Source organism: Schistocerca piceifrons, chromosome 3, assembly GCF_021461385.2.
Source record: "Schistocerca piceifrons isolate TAMUIC-IGC-003096 chromosome 3, iqSchPice1.1, whole genome shotgun sequence".
Lineage (NCBI taxonomy): Eukaryota > Metazoa > Arthropoda > Insecta > Orthoptera > Acrididae > Schistocerca > Schistocerca piceifrons.
Window position 1 is genome coordinate 336,008,582 of NC_060140.1, and position 21,076 is coordinate 336,029,657.

Sequence of the window (21,076 nt, forward strand, 5' to 3'; positions counted from 1 at the left end):
AAAATGCATGTAATATCTGGTGCGAGGAGAAAGTGTAGTTTATAAAGTGACATGCCATGAAGAAATATACTGTTAAGTGTCTCCATTATCATTGAAGGGTTCTGAGAATCTCACATCATAGTCCCAAGGCCTATGCAAAATTTTTGTGCATGTAAAATTCAGCCTGAGGTGTAAAATTCATTTGGCATTATTTCAGTTTCACGTAAGTAAACTAACAAAATTTTACCGATCCATATAACTCCTTTCATAAGACAGCCATGTCCCTCTGTAGCAGGGAAAATAAGGGAACCAACAGAAAAATGCTACTGTCATAGCACAAAAAAGGCTAATATACTCATGTTTTAAAAGACTCTGAGTGAAAACACATTTGCATTTTTTTATGTTGAAAGAAAAGAATAAAGTGGCAGTGGGAAAGAGACGGTGAAGTTATAAATACTGGAAGATAATAGACAATGTTCATAGTGTTGGAAGAGTGAAGCAGACAGTGACAGTGTGACAGAACAAGAGGGACATAGTGGAAGTTGAGGTGGGTGAGAGCCAGTGATAATGAGTGAGGATCTGTGACAGTGGCAATGAGGAAGAGAGGTATAGTGATAGTGAGAAGAGACAGCAGCAGTGGGAAGGAATGAATGAGGTTATAGCTGTAAAGGAGAGCAAGAGGGAGACGACGGTGATGAGAGGAGACAGTAGTAGTTGTTCTAGGAGAGAATGACTGAGAATGTGGCTGTTAGACAGGAGACAGTGACAGAGAGAGACAAAGAGATAATGAAAATGAGTGGGGCTGAATGAGTAAGAGAGAATGGGCAAGTGGGAGTGGATGGGTATGAGCAATTTACAGCAATTAGTCGGTATGGAGCTTGTGGAAGTGAGATGTGAATTGCATGTTAAAAAGAGCACAAATATGTTCACATACCAAATTCATTGGGAAAATTTTGTAAGGTGTTGATGACGGCACCCCACTATTCAATCAGTCTTTCAGACAGGAGCATATTAGCTGCAAGAGGAGAATTTTTGTGATGGCCTACATGTGAACAAGAACTTTTGTTCAAAATTTGATGACAGTGCTGTGCATGGATATCTGGTTGGGTATGTGAATGACAGATTCAATTTCGGAGAAAGGTTCTGCCAAGTCACAATGTAAAATTAAAGGCTGAAGTTGTATACAATCTGCACACCACCATTACTGAATTTGTGGTTGCTCGTGATGAAACTGTTAGACAGGGTCAACCTAATTAGACTTGCGATGAGTGAAAGGAATCAGAAAATGTCACCCACAACAGGAGGACAGAAGGCTTAAGTGAAGAGGAATCAGATACATACACAACATCAAGTTCTGGAGGAAGTCAAGTATCGAGAAATGAAGAAACAAATGTCAAAAGAGGGAACCAGAATAGATGAGCAGTGGAGATTGCGTGTACATGGGTGAAATATCATCAGGGCCAGAGATCCAAGCTGTTGTACTGATACTCTGCAATCTAGCTATAAAAATCAGTGTCTGGAGGCCATTCATGAAGAATGGAAGTCCCTGAAAGAGAATCATACATGGGTGTCAGTGAATGCCCATGCAGTGCATAGATTTTGCACAATCAATGTGTCTTACAAAAGAAAATTGCATAAAATATGAATATTTGCTTCAAGGGTCAACTTGTGACCAAAGGACCCATACAAAGGCAGGGAACTGGTTATGAAGAGACATTCAGCTCTGTTGAAAGTTATGGTACTATTCAAACCCCATTGGCAGTGGCCTGTGCAGAGAAAGCAAAGCTTGACCACTTTGACATGAAAACAGCTTTTCTCAAAGATGTACTCGAAAAGGTGATGTATACGTGTAACAGCCTGAAGATTTTGAAGATGATACTGGACATTTACGTTGACTGAAGAAAAGTCTGTATGTTCTCAACTAGACACTGTGTTGTTGGAACAAATATTTCATAGACTTCATGATGAAAGCAGATTCAAAAAAAGAATGATGGTGAGCTCTCTCCCTTCTACCATTGGGGCAACAAGAATTATTTGAGTCACAATCTATGTTGTTGATGGTTTAGTTGTGTGCAGCAACAGAGCAGATATTGAAGACTTCATGAAAATGCTGATGCTGGAGTTAAATAGACCTAGAGGACCTCTCAACTACTTTTTATGTAGGAAGGTACAGCAAAATGGGGGTCCCAAGCCATCACAGTAGTTATTCCTTCCCTATACCACAATTTCACTTTCTGACTATATCTTGTCTCTGATTTACTCTGCAGGACAGATTTCATGCTGACAGCCTAGACATCAATTCTGGATTCTCTGACTTATTTTACATCATATATTTAAGTTAATTTGTGTTCGGTCCTCACATATGGGTTTGACTTCCTCCAATTAAAAACTTTTTGCAGATTGTGGAGGCCCAGCAGGGAAGGTTGCCTACCAGGTGTGGAGATTTGAAGTCCAGTATGGTGGTAGGCCCCTGACCATGCAGGTATCACACTGTTGATGATGCTTGAGCTATCACCACCTCACACATGCCAAGGAATAGATGCTTGACCATATGGGGGTACAAAGACTGAAGGCACTATCCAGCACACCAGATGGTCTTTGCTATGGCCAGGTGACACCCAAAGCGAGAGCCCGTGCTCAAAGGATACGGCATCATGGTGGATATTTGGCATTATTGAATGACCAAAGTTATCACACAGTGACTGTGAGGCTTCTGCAGTCTCCTTAGACAGACCTCTATTCAGTGCCAGTTGTTATGATATTAGCAGTATTCCCCCCTTGGCTACACCATAGGAAGAGAAGAAAACCAAACAACCTGCAGACTGTCATTTCCCTCAGTTCCTTGTTTTTAGCCGAACAGATGGAGGGTCCTTTCTCTCTACTAAACCAGTTTTTTTATGGAGAATATTGAAAACATGTTTGTCAAACTCACTTCAGTTTGCAAACGAAGTGTTTCCATCTTAATTAAGATGGCAAATCCTGTTCAGTCCCGGGCATTAATCTATTATAACCAACCTGTGATATGCTTGTTACCATCGGACCCCATAAGAGCCTCAACTTGGTACAGGGATTAATTTTTCACTGGAACTTAATGCTGCTGACAGATGAAGAACTACGCAAATACTTCAAGAGGTGGAGATCACTTTGTACGTTGAGACCTTCCAGACAACAAGGCAACCACTTCATGAAAATTCACCATGTCCATTTCAGTTGCAGGAATGTCTACTCCCCCTGATTCTGAGGACAGCTGACCTACTCAATCAATGCAAAAGTCTAGAATTGAAGTTCACAGGTCCTCATGTTTTGGAGCTCAGAAAATATATTTTCAAAATTTTTTGTAACAATTTGGAGGACAGCGATCTCGTAAGCTATATACAATTATGAAACTTCCTGGCAGATTAAAACTGTGTGCCGGACCGAGACTCGAACTCGGGACCTTTGCCTTTTGCGGGCAAGTGCTCTACCAACTGAGCTACCCAAGCACAACTCGCGCCCCGTCCTCACAGCTTTACGTCTGCCAGTATCTCGTCTCCTACCTTCCAAACTTTTTCACTCTCTCATTCTGGAAACAAACCCCAGGCTGCGGCTAAGCCATGTCTCCGAAATATCCTTTCTTTCAGGAGTGCTAGTTCTGCAAGGTTCGCAGGAGAGCTTCTGTAAAGTTTGGAAGGTAGGAGACGAGATACTGGCAGAAGTAAAACTGTGAGGAGGGGGCGTGAGTCGTGCTTGGGTAGCTCAGTTGGTAGAGCACTTGCCCGCGAAAGGCAAAGGTCCCGAGTTCGAGTCTCGGTCCAGCACACAGTTTTAATCTGCCAAGAAGTTTCATATCAGCGCATGCTCTGCTGCAGAGTGAAAATCTCATTCTATATACAATTAGTGAAAAAACAAACCTTTTTGATCTATACTGTTTTTCACTAAGTTTGAATACATGATTGCCTGTATCCAGATTCAGAGATGTTAACCTTTGCCACTACTGTGGCCACATTGTCAGCAGTCGACAGTACCTGCTGTATTTACTCTCTCAGTTGTAGCATTCAGTAGTTGCCCAAATATACTTGACTAAGTGGGCACATGTCCTCCACTCTTGTGGTTGCTGTGGCACCGTCTTTGGGGACCACTTTATGCACTCGGCCAGAGAAGCTCCCTCTCAGGAACTCTCTGCCCAGAAATCCACTGATCAGAGACCAACATCAACCAGTGAGTGTGGGTGCCAGGACTACCCACTCTTCTTGCATTCCCATACGCACAGTGCATAAGCCCTCATAAGAATCTTGACCGCCAACAGTTGAGAGAGAAGAAAAAATCTTGAGAAAAGGGTATTCTGGCGACTGTAAAGGTGCCAGATCCAAATATATCGTTGGACTCTGAATTGATGTTTGCTTGATGATGTTCCAACCCCGTCAGTGACACACAGTGATCCTGGTGCATGACCTTTCTTCCGGGCACCTTCACACCTAACCAAGACACCCTCAGCATGATGATCAATGGATATTACTGTCACCTTCTGGAATTTCACAACTGACTTCCTCTTGCTCTGCAATCTGTGTTACTTCCCAAGAGACACATTTCACTAATAACACTTTGTGGTTACTGTGCATTATACCAACACCATACCAGCTCTAAGATCACATGGATGGGACATACATCAGTTCACATAGGTGTCATCAAGGAGTAGATTCCCCTCCATACCATATTGGAAGCATTAGTGCTAAAAATCTCAGTAATAACCATTTGTAACTTAATTTGTGTCCAGCTGTCCAGGTCACTTTATTTCCTTGAGATGACCATCTTAATACAACACCTCCCCCTCACTCCCATCTCCACCGACCTATTTTCTTACTGAAGGATTCCGGTGCACACCACACCCCGTGGGGGAAATATCTATCTGTCTTCTTATAGATCAGCTTCTTTCTAATCTTGAACTGTATCTCTTTAATGACAATTGCTACATTGAACACTACATGTTGATCTGTGTGATAGTGACCACTTTCTGGTGATCCTGTCACTTCCTTGTCATCACCTGTTGGACTAATTATCATGTTGAATTTTTCAAAGAACCAACTGGCAGTTGCATACCTCTGCTGTCAGGTTGTGGGAGACAGCTGTGTTGCAATCACGCACACCATTGGAACTTCGGTTTCCCTTTCATTGCTCTGCAAATTGCTTGAAAGGGTGGCAGCTCAACGATTGTGCTGGCTTCTCAAATCGAGGGGCCTTTTATCTCAATATCTGTATGGTTTCTGGGTGGGACAATTGACAAACAGCTTTCTGATTAGGCTGAAAACAGGAATCCAAATGGCTTTTTCTGAATTCCAACACTCCATTGAATTTTTTTAACTGCATAAAGCAAATAACATTGCTTGGCATCATCAGATTTTACCTACCCTCCATGACAGGGACTTTCTAGACTCCCAGCCAATTTTTATTCATCAATCTTCATCCCACTGGTTGTTCCAGCCGTGAATTGTAGATCACTTGGGCCCCTGTGGCTGCAAGACAATAACATCCCATAGCACACTTTGCTGAGTGTTACTACACTCTTCCTCATTGCCATCAATGGGCTTCTGATCTCCATTGGATTACTGAGAACCACTGTGCAGTATGATAATGACTTTCAAATTTAGTATGGCTCCCATTTGGTAAACTAGGCTGAATGACAGCTTCAAGTCACCATCCAAATGGCCTCCACTTGGCCCTTTCCCATATCTTCCAGTTCTCTCTCACGAAAATGCGAGTCTTGCATTTCTGTCGTCATACCGCAATTTATTCTGACCCAGAATTCTTCTACGGTACCCAGCACTTGGTCATTGTTGCACAGTCCAATTTTTTGGGATTCCTATGAGATAAAGAGCTGATATGATTACACAGTATTTGTCAACTGAAGACAAGATGCATGTGGAAGCTTAGCACTATATGCTCCCTTGCCCATACCTCTTAGGATGTGGGTCATGCCAATCTCCTCCATCCTGACTGAATTATGATTGCCACATTGATGGCTCAGTAACACCTTCAGCTGTGGAATTGTTAGATTCAGTCCATCATCATAGAGTAAGACTGGCCACTGGCACTTTCCTGACTAATATTATTTTTGTGGCGGCGTTCGTAGCGACAAACAATTCGCTGTAGAAACGGCTTACAAAGTCACCGCCACACTTTTAATAGCGGGCCGACCGGTCCGCTGGAACAGTGAACAGAAAGATGAAAACCCAAACACTCTGATTAAATAAAAGTCGGTACTTATCTTTATTAACGAAGATACAGAAACACAGTAGTGAACTCCGTGTCTACAGAAATCTGTCTAGTTCGAGTCGGAGCGGCTAGGTCAGCGTCGGCTGACGACAACTACTACTCTGCTGCGATGAACACAAAACTGACTAGCAAGTACACAATTCGGTGTCGAGTATACAACTGAACAGCGAATACAGAACTGTCCTAGCGCTCGCGACTCCAGCGCTTAAGAAGCCAGAAGCCAGCGGCGGCGCGCGCAGACTTGCGGCGATTTCCTGTCTCGCTGGCGCTGCTTATGCGGACGGCGTCCGGACTTTGATGCTGCCAACCTTTTGGCAGCGGGCTCGGGTGGCATTACTGGCTAGGATATAACACTCCTCCCCCCCAAATCACCGCACCGTCGTTGAGTAATGACGTGGCAAGCGTCGACGGCGGGGGAGGGGTCTGGCCGCAGGCGTAGCAGAAGAGACCGGGGCGGAGACTGTTGTCGGTGGCAGTCCCCGGTCCGCACCCCAGCATTGGCTGCGCGGGGCCTCGGGAAACACCGACTGAAAACCGAGGTCAGGGTGCACGCCTGTGACCACGGGCGCAGCTACTGGTACTGGACGTGACGGGGCGTCGGGACCCACGAAGAGAGGCAACGTCTCCTGACGCTGCGTCGACGGCTGCTGAGGAGGCGTCGGACAAGGCGCTGCGGTGTCAGACTCCTTGGGGGTGCCCAAGGCAAGCGGCTGCAGGACAGGCTGCACAGCCACCGCTTGGGAAGGCGACCCGGCTGAGGGGTCGACGTCCATCAGCTCCGAAGGCGGTGGCGACTGAAGAGGGACCGCAGGCGCCGGAGCGACCACCTGGGGCGCTCCCGGATGAAGCTGCGCGGGAGGCACCAACGGGACGGGCTGTCGGCGTGGTAGCGGCGACGGCTGCTGCTGCTGCCCTGGGGTCGGCAGCGAAGTCGGAAGGCGCGGCTGGAACCCGCCGCGGACCAAATCTGTGGACAAAGAACGAGCGGCAGAATCCGGGCGGCCAGCGCGGCGCAACTGGTTCTGATGACTCCTGTGCACCCCAGTAGCACCTTGAACAGTATAAAAACCGCGACCCTGGACACTTATCACGGTACCACGTTCCCAACGACGGCGACCGTGATAAACTCTGAAAAAAACGGCGTCGTTGCGCTGAAAACGCGTGCGATGCTCAGAAGCGGCGGGTCGATCCGGGGGGTGCAACAACCGTAGGAGGGTACGATGACGACGGCCGTGGAGAAGCTCCGCAGGCGAAGGGCCGTCGCGTGGCGCGGTCCGGTACGACGACAGGAACGTGATGAGGGCCTGCTGACGAGAGTGCGTAGCACGAAGGCGGTCCATATGATCCTTGAATGTGCGTACAAAACGTTCCGCTGCACCATTCGATTGAGGGTGGAACGGCGGAGTAAGAACATGGCGAATGCCATTGGCAGAACAAAAACTTTCAAATTCAGCAGAGGTAAATTGTGGACCATTGTCAGACACTAAAACTTCTGGAAGACCCTCAATACAAAAAATTGAAGTCAACGCCTGTATAGTTTGTGCAGACGTTGTAGACTGCATGGGCACAACAAACGGAAAATTACTAAATGCATCTATCACGATGAGCCAACGAGAATGCCAATATGGACCAGCGAAATCAATATGTACTCGCTGCCAGGGACCGGCAGGGCGTGCCCACTCAAAATAGCATTGAGGCGGAGCAGCTTGGTGTTCGGCACACGTCGAACAATCTGCAGACATCTGCGTAATCTGCTTATCAATGCCGATCCATGTACAATGACGGCGGGCAAGCTGCTTGGTGCGGACCACTCCCCAATGACCTTGATGCAACAAGTCGAGGACCTTGGATTGGAGCACTTGGGGAACCACTACACGAAGCTGGTCATTCTCGGTGAGTAACAGCAAAACTCCGTGCAAAACAGACAACAGATGACGTTGCGGATAATAGCGACGAACCACAGGATCCGATATGTCCTTTGCCTTGGACGGCCAACCACGTTGAACAAAACGTAATAGTAAACTCAGATGAGGATCCGTAGCTGTCTCACGTGCCACCTGACGATAATCAATCGGAAAATCCTGGAGGGATTGATGCTCATCGGCATCAATCTGATGGCAAGAGTCGTCAGAGGAATCGAAGACATCATCCGCAGCAATCGGCAATCTAGAAAGCGCGTCAGCGTTTGCATGCTGAGCTGTAGGGTGATACAGTATCTCATACTGGTATTGTGATAACAAAAGAGCCCAACGTTGTAGTCTCTGAGCTGTCCGCTGAGGAACTGGTTTAGACGGATGAAACAGGGACGTCAGGGGCTTGTGATCTGTTACTAAATAGAATGGTCTACCATAGAGGTAGTGATGGAATTTTGTGACACCGAACACAATAGCCAACGCTTCCTTGTCCAATTGGCTATAATTACACTGAGCTTTGTTGAGCAATTTAGATGCGAACGCAATAGGACGTTCGGTGTTACCGACTCGGTGAGACAACACAGCACCGAGGCCGAAAGAAGAGGCATCACAAGCTAACACCAGAGGCTTGTTAGGGTCGTAATGGACCAGACAACGATCATTCAATAAAGCCTCTTTAAGCTGCTGAAAGGCTGATTGGCAATCAGCTGACCACACAAACGGAACATTCTTACGGCGGAGACGATGCAATGGTGCAGCAATCTGTGATGCATTAGGTATAAACCTAATATAATACATCAATTTGCCAAGAACTGCTTGCAATTCATGCAGATTGCGAGGGGCGGGCAAATCACGAATAGCTGCTAAATGTGACTGGGAGGGATGAATGCCTTGAGCATTAATAACATGTCCCAGATACTCCATCTCCGTAAGGAAAAATGAACATTTATCGATGTTGCAACGTAGGCCTGCCTGAGACAACACTTTAAACAAACACTCCAAATTACGGAAATGTTCAGCAGGCGTCCGACAGGACACAACAATATCGTCTAAATAGTTGCAACACGCTGGCACATTAGCCAGAGTTGTGACAAAAAACGCTGAAAAACAGCTGGAGCTGACGCACAACCAAAAGGCAAACGCAGAAAACGGAACAACCCCAACGACGTGTTTATGACAAAATACTGTTGTGATTGCTCGTCGAGGGGCAATTGCAAATATGCTTCACGGAGATCAATTTTGGAAAAGAAACGAGCTTCCCCTAACTTATCCATCAGCTCGTCCGGTCTAGGCAAAGGAAAAGAATCAATGACAGTCTGAGGATTAACTGTCGACTTAAAATCAGCACACAAACGTAACTTGCCAGACGGTTTCTTTATAATAACTAAGGGAGAAGCCCACTGGCTCGCTGAAACGGGTTGAATAACACCGTTGTTTTGCCAACGACGAAGTTCATCTTCTACAGGTGCCCGGAGGGCGTGAGGCACTGGACGAGCACGACAAAATCGAGGCTGAACATTATCTTTTAACGTAATATGAGCGGCAAAGTTCGCAGCACAACCTAGTTCGTCTTTAAATATGTCACTGTATCGTTTACACAAATAGGTTATGCTGTCTTGAGGAACAACAACAGAATTAATTTGCAACACATTGTCTTGGATAGACAGGCCAAACAAATCAAAACAGTCTAATCCGAAAATGTTTACACTGTCTGTAGCGCGGAGCACTGTAAATGAAACTGTTTTTGTATTGCCACGGAATGTGGCTGGCACGCTACATACACCTAACACAGGAATTTGTTCTCCACTATAAGTAGCCAAAGAATGTTTTGCCGCTGAAAGTTTAGGGCGGCCGATAGCCGCATACGTAGCACTATTTATGAGAGTCACAGACGCACCAGTGTCTAATTGAAAATTGAAGGTCTTATCCTGGATGCGTAGCTTCACAAATAGTTTATTACACTGTCTCTGCATCGGCGCAGTGGAGGCGGAAGACACAAAATCAGCGCGTTTAGCGCGCGTTCGCTGCTTACGACAACTCGTGGGTTGGGCGGGTGGAACAACAACTCCCGCTTCACTTGCAGTCTGTACATTACTTTTTACAGCGTTTGAATTACGCTTGGGTCGCATAGCAGAGGGCTGGGTGGGTAGCTTATTGCGAACAAGTTTATTACCCACACAAACCGTGGAAGAGTCTTTAAACGCGACCTTCTGGGCGGGCTGGCTTTGAAGAACATGAATATCCATGGGCTGGGCAGCACTAGAATTGTTCTTGCGTTTACGCAAACAAACAGTCTGGATGTGTCCTTTCCTTTGGCAAAAGTGACAAACCGCGTTTCTTAACGGGCAACGTTCACGAGGATGAGCAAGAACACACTTAGGGCAAGACTTAACTCTATCAGTTTGCACACGCGGCTGACGAATGTGTTTAACATGACGCGGCCGGCTAGTGTTTACAGTCTGACTCTGCCGGTGGGGCCGCGGGCGTGACATAACTTGCTTAGCACAGGCAATTTGAGAAATACATGGCTGATCTAACTCACACTCAGCATAGTCAAAAGTATCTTGGGCTTCAATGATGTTCATCACAGTCTCTAATGACGGGTCAGGCAACTTTAAGATAGCAGCACGAATACGAGAATCTGCAATGTTTTGAGTAATAGCGTCTCGTAGCATGACATCACTGTAGGAAGCTCCACACACACAATTAAATCGGCACTGACGGGTGAGGCCCCGTAAATCTGTTAACCACTGTTTATTAGATTGATGTGGCAGTTTCTTTAATCTGAAGAACTTGAATCTGGCTGATGCCACATGAACTCGCGACTCGAAATACTCAGCAAGCTTGTTAACAACAACGTCATAGTCTAAAGCTTCTGGCTGGGATTCCGGGAACAACTTACAAAGTAGTCGATAGACTTCCACGCCTGCAGTGGAAATGAAATAAAGCTGCCGCTCAGTACCTGTGATTTTGTAGACTGTCATGTGCGCCTGCAACTGCGCGAAATATTCTCGCCATTCTTCTCTTGATGCATCAAAAGCACAGAAAGGTGGTGCTGCCTGTGCTTGTTCCTTTTGTGTTGGAGGATTAGCCGCTTGTTTGGCGATTGCTTCCACCAGACTTTGTATTTGCTGACTCTGTAACAAGATCAACTGTTGTAAGTCGGCAGACATAGTGAACACAAATTAAACCAGCCCCCAAAATTTTATCTCTATAATTAGTATAACAAGAACAAGTTGAACCAGCCCTGCACACGAGTTCGGAAGTCCTCGTCGCCAGTTTTGTGGCGGCGTTCGTAGCGACAAACAAATCGCTGTAGAAATGGCTTACGAAGTCACCGCCACACTTTTAATAGCGGGCCGACCGGTCTGCTGGAACAGTGAACAGAAAGATGAAAACCCAAACACTCTGATTAAATAAAAGTCGGTACTTATCTTTATTACCGAAGATACAGAAACACAGTAGTGAACTCCGTGTCTACAGAAATCTGTCTAGTTCGAGTCGGAGCGGCTAGGTCAGCGTCGGCTGACGACAACAACAACTCTGCTGCGATGAACACACAACTGACTAGCAAGTACACAATTCGGTGGCGAGTATACAACTGAACGGCGAATACAGAACTGTCCTAGCGCTCGCGACTCCAGTGCTTAAGAAGCCAGAAGCCAGCAGCGGCGCGCGCAGACTTGCGGCGATTTCCTGTCTCGCTGGCGCTGCTTATGCGGACGGCGTCCGGACTTTGATGCTGCCAACCTTTTGGCAGCGGGCTCGGGTGGCATTACTGGCTAGGATATAACAATTATAGACAGTCTACTTGCAAAAACAGGGATTTTTCCTGTCTGCTTCTGATGGTACTAACTCTAGCTCTCTGATGCTATCATCATCCAACAGTTGCCTAATAATTCAATTTATCAATTTCTTTTTGCATACAAGGGGCACTCCCTTCCCTTGAGTGGGATCACCAGTTGGAATGCACTTTGAGGCCCTTTTGCTAGAACATTCATATAACCTTCTTAGACTGTACTTCCTATGTTTACCGCACACACCCCTTGGTTAGTACACAGACCCTGAATTAAGCTTGATCTATTTCAAGGTCCTAAAGTTTTGGTCACCTAAGACCTTTCTGCATCCATCCCTCTCAGTTCCTTAGGAGTATCAGGGTGCTGCCATCACTTAAATTGACGCCTCTAAAACAAAGGTTAGGAAGAGATGTGATTTTACATCTCCTACCAGTAAGGAACATAACTTGTTGCCAAGAACATGTAGTGTTTTTACGGTGGATCTATAATAGAACCCTATATTTTATTAGAGCCTCCCATTTCAGCATTTTAGTTTGCAGTGACTCAATGAGCAGTCTCTAGGTACTGATCGATGTTACTCTTGTTATCCTGTGATGTCCGCTATTTGTGACCACCTCTCTACCTTATTCGAACTGCCTGCTCAGTTGTTTTTGAGTCTGAAGTGTAGAAATCCCTGGGAATGAAATGGCCAACTATTTGTTTATGGGTACACTTATTTGCACATATTTCACTTTGGCGATCAAAGGTACAGATTTTCGGGTTCAAATAAGATGTCACTCGGTGATGAAACACAACCTCCAAGAAATTCCACACCTATCATGGAAACTACAGCTGCGTGGCGCTCCTTCTCATGTTCCTCCTGGAAGAAGTTTAAGACCCTATATTGTCTTCCCGTTGGCCATACCGGATTAACACACAGTTCTATTCTATATAAAAAGCCACCCAACTTAGTGCTTGTGGAGAATTTCAGACCATACCTCACATCCTGGAGAATACCCCTCCTTTTGGCTCTCCATGCTGAGCATGGTCATAAGGATTCTTGCCTCTGATAGTGACAGATGACTCACACAGAGTTCAACTGGTTCTCTGTTTTCTCAATGAAAGTGGTTTTTATTTTCAGATATAACTTTTTAAATTATTATTTTGCGGGGAAGGGGAGGGGAGGGGAGGATGTTTCCCAGAGGACTGTTGTCACTTCCTCCTTTGCCAGCAACCTTGGTTATCCATCTTGCACTGTTTTAATTGATTTTATATGGGTTAGCTCATTTTCTGCCACACTCTGGTTTCTTTTCAGGGGTAGCACTCCTGTGAATAGTGGGTGCTTTTCCCCTTTTTAATGGTTTATTTGCAATGTATTGTGAGTGGGATAGTTGTGGGAGGGATGGCCCGTCATGTGCAGAGCTCCAGGGCACACTCATCTGGTCATACCCACCTGCTCACCTGTTTATTTCTCTCACCTTGTTTATTATTTTGACCCAACTGCTGTCCATTATGTTTTTTAGCATTCTCAGTTTTACTATGACAAATATCCCATCTAAAAGTCATTCTTCACCCTGTTAACTGTCTTTACTCTTAATTAGGTTTATGGGGAGGGGGAGGATGTTCAGATGCAGGTGGTATTTCTCTCACCACAGATGATAGCTGGTAGATGCCCTTATCTATTCTGACCTACATACTGGCCCGGCCCATATACTTACACTAATCCTTAAATTTTTTCTCAACTCTGGGATCAGTATTGCTTTCAGTGCATTGATCTTACCACTCCTACATATTTTCATATTCCGATTAAATTTCCAGTGGACATAACTAAATCCAGATGAACTATCTCTTTACTGAGGGACTGATGACCTCGCTGTTTAGTGACCAAAACCTTCAGTATGTATCATGAGGCTCCATTAGATCCTATTTTAGGCGTATTATGGAAAACCAGTCCGTCAAATTCTCACTTCAAAGCCAAGCCACTAGCCCATGTAACTTCTGGTCACTTTGATAATCCGATCTTTTTGTCTTTTACCTCTTTCTTTTCTTCTTCTCCTCCTCCTCCTCTTCTCTCTTGCCCCAATTGCTTCTTTGCCATTGCTCTCTCCCCGTTCCTATTCTTTCTTTTGCTCTTTCTTTCTTTCTTTCTCTGTCTCTTAACATTTGCATAATTAGAATGATCATTTGCTGTGTGCTTAGTATGCAATCCCTTTGTCACTAAATTGACATTGAAACATTAAAAGTTTCCCACTTACTTATTCAAATACACTGATGTGCAAAACTGAAGGACAGAATTAACTTTTGCATAATGTGTCACTGCCAAGTAATATAAATCAATGAAACTTGGACCATATATAGAAAGAACTGCTACAGTGTAGTACAGGAGGTAACTGAAAGAATTATGCAACAAGATGAACAGAAATGACAATTTTATTCAAAGACAATAATTACACCAAAGTCACTGTGTTGTGGTCTCCTGGACATTACAAAAGGAGGACATGATTCTTTAATAACTGTGTGACCACCACAAGATGACAGTGCTTGCTCTGAGCATTCTTCCTTGCTAGCCGCAAGGTTGGTAAGGTATTATTCTGGTAGGATGTTCCATCACTCAACCAGCTTGGTTGAAAAGCTGCAGAATGTTTTGCCAACATGTACCGCACATTCTCGATAGGATTTAAATTGGGGGCAAGCCTACCCTTTTGTAAATATTCTCTCCTTGCGTGAGCTGCTCCACTTAGGGTGTTCAGTGCAATAATGCATTTTTGTCCATAAAAATAAAGTTGGTGCAGAGTGCACCCCTGTAAAGATGTACATAGGGGAGTACTTTGTCAAACTAATGTTAACAGATGAGTGTGGTGGGTGTATTGTGTTCAAAGATTTGAAGGTCAGTATGCCCATGGAACATTATACCTCTCCAAACTATAGCCCATGGACCACCAAAATAATCATGTTTGACAATATTCCTAGGTACATTACGAGGTACAACAATAAAGTAATGAGACTGATGTGAAAAAAAAAGTTGCTTACTGTTTTAGCCAAGTTTAGTGTTGTCTCCTTCAAAGTAGTTCCCTTCTGATTGCACACAATATTTCCAGCACTTCTGCCATTGATGATAACATTTCTGGGACTCATCTTGTGTAATATCCTCCAAGACCCTTGTCACAGCTTTTTGGACATCTTGTGTTGTTTGGAAATGGTGTCCCTTGACTGCCGTTTTGACTCTTGGAAATAGAAAAAAGTTGCACAGAGCGATATCTGGTGAATGAGGTGGCTGTGGCAGTACTGAAATTTGTTTTGAGGTTAAAATTTGCTGTACTGACAGAGCAGTATGGGATGGCGCATTATCGTGATGCAGAATCCAATTATCAGCAATGTTGGCACAGACATGAAGAACTCTTTTACGAAGTCTTCCTAAAATTTCTTTTCAGTAATATTGGTTGACTGTTTGTCCAGGAGACACGCACTCTTTATGAACAATTCCCTTGGAATCAAAACAGCACACAAGCAAGCATTTCACTTTTGACTTTGGCATGCAAGCTTTTTTTGGTCTGGGTGATCCCTTTGAGCACCATTGTGAACTTTTTGTCTCTGGATCGTACTGAAAAAACCAACTTTCATCTCCAGTGATAACACGGCTCAACAATTCTGGATTGATTTTCGTTTGCTCTAACATATCGGCTGCCACATTTTTCCGCATTTCTCACTGTTGTGGTGTGAGATTTCAATATCTTCAGTTATTATTAGACAAACCATTTCTCAATTGATGTTCAGTTCTTCTGCAATCATTTTCATGGATAATCTTAAAGTTCAAGCACCCTGACCAAGTTGACATCCATCCATGTGGTTGATGGTCGTCCACTGCGGTCTTCTTCTTCAACATTCATTCTGCCTTCACTAAACATTTTATGCTAACGAAAAACTTGAGCTCTGTACATAACCTTCTCTCCATAAGCCTTCTGAAGCTTGCTGTAAGTTGTAGTCACATTTTCACCCAATTTAAGGAAAAAAGAAATGGCATACCGTTTTGCAATGTAATGCGGTTCCATTTTCGTGACGAGAGACACAAACACATGTTAACTTATTACAGTACAACTCATGACTGAGCAGTTACATCGATGTGCAGCTTCGACTAGAAGCAGCTTATAGGCCAAGGTCAAAGATATTGTGCCTACAGAAGCCTGCAGGGTTGCCACATCCTGCAAAGATCTTACAAAGTCTCATTACTTTATTGTCGCACCTTGTATATGCCCTCGTATGGGGAGGGATGGTAATATGAATCCACCCATGAACATGATCAATGAGATCCAGGTGTTATGGTGTGAGGAAGTACAATGTTGCAAGGGCGTACTGACCTCCAAATCTTCAAACCACGGTATACTCACCAGTCGCCATTATTATTGTGATACTGTACTCTTTCCCCATGTGTGTCTTCCCAGGGTTGCATTTCATCGGACTTCATTTTTGTGGATGGAAACCAACCTTGCAGCCAGCATGAAAACAAGTTACAGAGCATGGATTGCCATCCGTGGGGATCTCACATCCTATTAAGAACCATGTCTCACCTTTTGTAATATCCAGGGGACCATCATGAATTGCAGTGACTTAAGTGTAGTTATTGTCTTTGAATAAAAGTGTCATTTCTGTTCATCTCATTGTGTATTTCTTTTAGTTACCTTCTGTACTACACTGTAGCAGATCTTCCATGTGTAGTCCATGTTTCATAGAGCTGTGTTACTTGGAAGTGACATATCATGTGAAAGTTACTTTTGTTCTCAATTTTTGCACTCAGCATACACTTTCATACAAATTTCAGAGAATTGAAGAGCAAAGAACACCCAGTTCACTCTGAGCCAAAAATTGCATGAGACTGCATCACACTAAGTCATGAGATTCACTTTGCAGGGCTTTCTTCGTTGTGCAGCTGATAACTGGTACTTACAGCAGTTGGACATTTCCTGTGCAATGGTTCCAATCTTAGAAGGGTCGCAAACGTACCTTAGCCATTCCAAGTTTATTTTCAACTTAAATGGTAATGAAAAAGCTAGATTTCGTCACTTTTGGTGTAGGACTACAGTCTGGCTTCCACTCACAGCTTTGATTGCTATTTGGTTCATGGATTAAAGTGATGCATCCAATCCCATCCATTGTATCAAATCCATAAGCAGCTGTAATGTTTTTGAATCTACTAGTATCAAAACAGTGTTGAGGAATTACTTTAAGCTATACCCTTCCAGTAGCACACATTGCACTTTCTCGATACACTCCTGTGTGTTCGTTTTGGGAAGCTTCTGTGCGAACTGTGTTCGAGAATAGTAGACCTGCGCCCACGTTTGAAATCAGCCGCTCTTTCCTTAATTACAGTATCTATTCTTAAAATATTACACCATATTTTATGGATTTTTGTATCTGCCAACCACCTAAACTAAGGAATTTTATGACTAATTGCAGTACAGTTTATCTTTTTGAACAAAACACAAACACGACTACTTAACATGGCAAATGATGGTGGTGCTCAAATTGCATTATTTCGAAACAAGTAGCAACATAACAAAAACAAAATTTAATTTACGAAGGTCGTCCCTGTGACAAGTAGAGTCTTTCACCTGCCTTAACATTGCAAGCACTGACGTCAGCTGAATCATTCTCGATGTCGTACAGTCAGGTATTTTCGCCGTGTTTCGGATCGATAAGCGCCCTCGGGTAGCCTTGTGAGTGCGTTGCTGGCACGCGATCGAAGGACGTTTGTAGCACTGTCTGCTGAATCATTCATGTTCTCGAAAGCATATGCCCCGGTGCCGACGATGGCGTACCACGGAATACCCCGCAACGAGGCTGCGCCAAATGATAAGTGCTTTGTTTATATATTTTTCGCAAGTCGTTATCCATACACTGAAATGACTTCTTGCATAGTAATTGGCACCATGCTGGCAACAGTAACGGTTTTCCGTTAATCTGCTGTGTATCCACTTTGCCTCATTCAGTTCTTTTAGTTTTTAAGTACCGGCAATAAAACGATTTTTGTTTTTGTTCTCGTAGATAACGTATATAAGGTGTTAAGACTTCAACCTCCCTGAGAAAAAGTTGCAAATTCTTTGCACTAACTCTATGTATGAGATTGCTCCACACAGCTTTCCACTGCATAATATCCAACGAACTTAACTGAGTGTGGGCGCAATCGAATGTACTTGCTGCTTAATATTGGCACTACAATCACTTCGACTTATTATAACCTGAGTTGATAAGAACTAAACTGAGCCTGCGTCGAATCAGTGATCTGCGAAAAGTTCTTGGCTTCCTGTATTTCCCTTACAGCAACCCCATTTCATGTTACTGATATTACTTCCTCACAAATTTCGGAAGACAAACACGTCTGTTCTCATCTCTATCTCTGTTACTGTGGCTTGCCCACAGGGCTGCGGGTGCGATCTCGATATTTCTTGCTGGCTGACCCAACACGACCTGGAGCAAGACACCAGGGCACTGATTTTGAGTTCCAAGCTAACTTTTTATCGGAAGTGCTACCCCCCTCCCCACGTTTTAGGCTTTGATGCACGGAGGCCATACAGGGTATGTATACAGGGTAGGCTTCCCATACTTCATAGGGTCCAAGCCAGCACATACTTTCTTTAATTGGTTAAAGCAATTTACTGAAACCTTACTTATTCAGTTGTATTTTGCACTAGACATTAAAAATTTCAGAAATGGTAAGCGTATCTAACAGTGCGGTTATGAAAATCTAGCCCCTTCGCAACACACTCCAGAGCAGTGTTATCTTTGGCTTCAAAAACATTTCTTACGTTCGGTGAAGCTGTAGCACTACTAGCACTCGAGGTGTTTTCACGTGGTCTTAGGTATTCCTCTTTCCGTTGTTTGCGACAGAAAATTCCCTAGTATATAGTCTGCAATAAACACGTTCATTATTGCTTTCATTACACGATTTCAAAAATTTGTATTCCTGTTGCGGGTTAACATTAAACACACACTCTGTTTTGCCCATTGCGAAATAACATAAAAATCGAAGAGAAATAAAATGCTGAAAAAGTGTAGGTCGTTACTTCACACACGAAAACAACATAAACGCATGGTCCCTGTTGTGTTGCAAATGACTAACTAGTGAAAAGCCGCTAGCCACGCCTAACCACATCAGCGCTTGCTCCAAGGTCGTATGACAGGAGCACGGCCGTAATAGAATGTTTAAAAATGCGGTGTCGAGCACATAGGTCTAAGACTTAAAAAAATCTTCACCAGTCACAAAATTCTCAAACACCCGGACATTTTTGCAACCCTTGACAGCACTAAAAACCAGAATTGTGTGGATTAATCCAGGACTTGTGGTAAGCCTAATTACGAGGCCTATGTAGGCCTAACGGATAACCTGGCAGGTACATTCCGTATCAAACGTAAAAGGGGACGATTTCGTCTGGTGTCGCCGTTATCTAATAAAATTTTTACTGGCATTGTTTCCAATGAAACGCTCTTCAATAAGGCTGTTGCGCATACTACCTGCATACATTTTGTCTCCTATACAGGGTGTTACAAAAAGGTACGGCCAAACTTTCAGGAAACATTCCTCACACACAAATAAATAAAAGTTATGTGGTCATGTGTCCGGAAACGCTTAATTTCCATGTTAGAGCTCATTTTAGTTTCGTCAGTATATACTGTACTTCCTCGATTCGCCGCCAGTTGGCCCAATTGAAGGAAGGTAATGTTGACTTCGGTGCTTGTGTTGACATGCGACTCATTGTTCTACAGTACTAGCATCAACAGGTTAGTGTTCATCACTAACGTGGTTTTGCAGTCAGTGCAATGTTTACAAATGCGGAGTTGGCAGATGCCCATTTGATGTATGGATTAGCACGGGGCAATAGCCGTGGCGCGGTACGTTTGTATCGAGACAGATTTCCATAACGAAGGTGTCCCGACAGGAAGACGTTCGAAGAAATTGATCGGCGTCTTAGGGAGCACGGAAGATTCCAGCCTATGACTCGCGACTGGGGAAGACCTAGAACGACGAGGACACCTGCAATGGACGAGGCAATTCTTCGTGCAGTTGACGATAACCCTAATGTCAGCGTCAGAGAAGTTGCTGCTGTACAAGGTAACGTTGACCACGTCACTGTATGGAGAGTGCTACGGGATAACCAGTTGTTTCCGTTCCATGTACAGCGTGTGCAGGCACTATCAGCAGCTGATTGGCCTCCACGGGTACACTTCTGTGAATGGTTCATCCAACAATGTGTCAATCCTCATTTCAGTGCAAATGTTCTCTTTACGGATGAGGCTTCATTCCAACGTGATCAAATTGTAAATTTTCACAATCGACATATGTGGGCTGACGAGAATCCGCACGCAATTGTGCAATCACGTCATCAACACAGATTTTCTGTGAACGTTTGGGCAGGCATTGTTGGTGATGTCTTGATTGGGCCCCATGTTCTTCCATCTACGCTCAATGGAGCACGTTATCGTGATTTCATACGGGATACTCTACCTGTGCTGCTAGAACATGTGCCTTTACAAGTACGACACAACATGTGGTTCATGCACGATGGAGCTCCTGCACATTTCAGTCGAAGTGTTCGTACGCTTCTCAACAACAGATTCGGTGACCGATGGATTGGTAGAGGCGGACCAATTCCATGGCCTCCACGCTCTCCTGACCTCAACTCTCTTGACTTTCATTTATGGGGGCATTTGTCTACACAACCCCGGTACCAAATGTAGAGACTCTTCGTGCTCGTATTGTGAACGGCTGTGATACAATACGCCATTCTCCAGGGCTGCATCAGCGCATCAGGGATTCCATACGACGGAGGGTGGATGCATGTATCCTCGCTAACGGAGGACATTTTGAACATTTCCTGTAACAAAGTGTTTGAAGTCACTCTGGTACGTTCTGTTGCTGTGTGTTTCCATTCCATGATTAATGTGGTTTGAAGAGAAGTAATAAAATGAGCTCTGACATGGAAAGTAAGCGTTTCCGGACACAAGTCCACATAACATATTTTCTTTCTTTGTGTGTGAAGAATGTTTTCTGAAAGTTTGGCCGTACCTTTTAGTAACACCCTGTATACAAACCAACAGAAATTAGGTGACGGACAGGCCAGCCAGCAAGGATTCAAAAAACATCGATCATGTTAAAGCCAACTTGCG

General features: G+C 44.3%; 1 protein-coding gene and 1 non-coding gene across 2 annotated transcripts in view; one reads left to right on the forward strand and one right to left on the reverse strand.

Moving 5' to 3' along the window:
- LOC124788635 overlaps positions 1 to 21,076 on the forward strand; it is a 291,652-nt gene that overhangs the window by 178,435 nt on the left and 92,141 nt on the right. The gene's annotated exons all lie outside the window — the stretch shown is intronic.
- On the reverse strand, positions 3,388 to 3,462 carry Trnal-caa. The gene has a single exon. It is a non-coding gene; the product is annotated as a tRNA-Leu (tRNA).